Here is a 3,018-nt window from a genome sequence, read left to right as displayed (position 1 = left end):
AAGAGAGACCTTGTTCTTCCCTGTTTGTAGACAGAGAATCTCCAGACAATAATCCACGAACAATAGTTCGGGAAACAGTGGGGGAGGAAGATAGGCACGACGGATTACAACGGGGACAAAAGTCTGCGTTACCTATCCTTCACTGCTTGCAAAGGGAGAGCCTGTTGTTTCTCCGTTTGCAGACGGTGAATCTCCAGAGGTACCAACAAAAGAGTAATACTAGTATTATCCAAACCAAACAATTATTTCACAATTTGTCGCATTTACGCGACCTTACCCGGACCGTGTGGGCAGTTGTTCGCCTTCCTCCTTCCAGCGCCCTATCGTTCTCTTACTCCATGATTTTACCGCAGCAGTCCTGTGGGATTCCAGTCAGGACAGTGGGTCACTCGAGAGAGGTCCGTTCAGAATTGGTGAAGTTCATTCAATCGGCAGCCGGACGAGGGCCCTCTCAAGGCAGGTATACTCCGATCATTTAGATGTTCACCTCATCGTCTGGATCTCTCTCATTGGACCTTATGTCACTGATGGACCCCGCGTTGGGACGCCAATTGTAAAAATGTGGGTTTCCATACCAGTATCGATGCCCGGATGGCCGGCGCAAGACGCCTCTTAGTTTCCATTCTGAATAGTTACCAAATAAAGAGACGGGCGCTGGGAGCAGGAATCACAAGAACAGAGTTTATTTCTCATGAGGAGAGCCTGTCATTTCAGACACGAAACAAGGTGTCATCGGGAGGTGCTCTAACAAGTGAGCTGAGAGATCGTCTTTTATACCTTACAGAACACTTTAGCATTACAATCATGACATTGTGCAACACGGAAAAGACATCCCCATAATCCTCGTGTCAATCCTACCCCACATATGTTCACAATAGGGACCCTTGACCTGCTGATAAGAGGGGAGGGTAATCATGCAGCTGAGTGTTCCGCCACTTTTAGGATGCGTGCGCCTGATCATGGCCCAGGGGGTGGGGTGGCCAGGATCAATAGTGGGTCCTTTGAAGAGGGGTGATTCCATACAATAAGCAGTAAACAGTATCTCCTGGCTTAGGAGATGACCTCAGACATGTGTGGACAGTCAATCGCGGAGGGAGGGTTTACTAACAGAGGGGTTATTCATGAAAGGAGAGGAGGCGCTGGTCAGGCGCGGCCGTGACTCCCAAGGACGGGTTCTTGCAGAAGAAGAAGGTTTATGACTTGCCCGTGTGAGGAGAAGGGAGGGGGAGCCAGGGTGGACACAGGGACAGAGTCGCATAGAGAGGGAGAGATCTTATGGCCCGTACATGAGAGAGCGGGGGCAGTCGGGTGCAGCTGGGGAGGGCTATGTCAGTTAAGGCGAAGGATGCCTCTTCAAGAGGGAATGGGGGGTCTGCGTGGGTCAAGCAGGAGGGTTGCCTTTCAGGGCAGGGTCGCGCAGAGGGAGAGGGTTTCATAATCCCTGCATGTGAGAGGGAGGGAGGGGGGTCCAGATACGCGCAGAAGGGAAGCCGGTGATTCTAATGAGCAGGAAAAAAGGGCCAGGGTGCCTAGAATGGCTGTCATGTACATATGGGTACGGGCCTTTACTGGCAGAATGATGCGGTCAATATTTTACGGTATTCATGGTGCTTGCAGGGAGAGGAGTGGGAAAAGGGAAATGAACGTCGCTTATGTACATCAATTTTTCTTATTTTCCACAGCGCACCCACTTGGGGGTGTCGCCAGGTACACACGTCTCCATCCACATAGTGGACGTGGACAAGCGCATGTGCTCTATTCAAAATTTGCAATAATTCCCTTTTACCCCCTTGTCCCCCCGCCAGAATCTACCAGCAGTACTATTCAATACAACCCCATTAGTTTGTGTCTGCCGTATTATAGTAGTGTAGTACAATAAGGACCTCGTGTGCAAGACTATCTCTGCTGTTTTGTCCATTAGGACTGTGCAGTTTGGTTTAATTCCTCGGCCGTGCACAATTGTCCGCCTTCATGACCAGTGCCGCCATTTTGTGGCTGCTGGAACTCATCTCGTGTTGTTGCATTCTCCTTGCCTGCAGTTGACCACGGCCTTCTCGCTGTGTTGGTAGTTGGGCATTACCTTAGTGTATTGCTCTGCGGGTCGGGGATAGTGCAGTTCTGGACCTGTAGCCATCCAAATCACCAGCAGCATCGAGCGTCGGGCGCGGCCATCTTGGAGCTCCGCTCGTCTCTGTGGTAGTTTTCGCCGTTATATGCTACAGCGTTCCCTATTTCGGCATTATACCGTCGGAAATGTATGGGCTGCTTATTCCGACGTCCAGTTCGATCATTTTCGTTCCAGTGGCAGTGTCTTTAGAGGGTCAAAGGCCGCTTTTTCTGCGCCCGTCTGGCGGAGCTGACACGCTAGCCAGCCATTCCGCAGTGCGCCCTCTAGCGCCCCCTAATTTGTTCAATATGATGTTATTTGAAATTAACATAAGAGTTTGAAACAAGTCCTTCCACACATCCTGATCACAAGTCATAACCCCAACTGTGCGAAGATTCAGCCATTCTTGCCGTGCCCTCCAGGCCACAGCAGATTAAAGCTACACAATTGTTTCACCTTGTGCGCCACACAATGTAGGTATTTGCCTTGACAGAAAGGATATTAAAGCAATTAGAGGCAGCCATGTACCACGCTTTAACTCAGGCATCATAATATTAAGTCGTTGAAGCAAGAGCCGGTGGACAGCCAACCCAATAAATGGCATTGGTCTGCCATGTTCACCTCCCTTAATATTAGACAAACGTTCGGCGTGGTCAATTAATTATCGGCGTGGTGTAAAACACGTATGCTGCAAATTTGACCCTAGCTTGGTGTGCAACTGACTGTTATTTTGTGGCTTCTATAATTGCATCCAGAGATATGCTCATAAACATAAATGGCTGGGTGTTCTCAGACTCCTCAGAGCATGCATACTAGCTGGAGCGTCGTGTCATGGGATCAACTGGCTGTCTAGGGGCGCTCTATTGGAAGAGAGAGACCTCCCGGCACACACTCATGCAAACTTGGCGGGA

The sequence above is a fragment of the Lissotriton vulgaris genome, chromosome 12 (genome assembly GCF_964263255.1).
Source record: "Lissotriton vulgaris chromosome 12, aLisVul1.2, whole genome shotgun sequence".
In the NCBI taxonomy this organism is placed as follows: Eukaryota; Metazoa; Chordata; class Amphibia; order Caudata; family Salamandridae; genus Lissotriton; species Lissotriton vulgaris.
The sequence above is the reverse complement of the archived record's forward strand: the minus strand, read 5'-3'. Positions refer to the sequence as shown.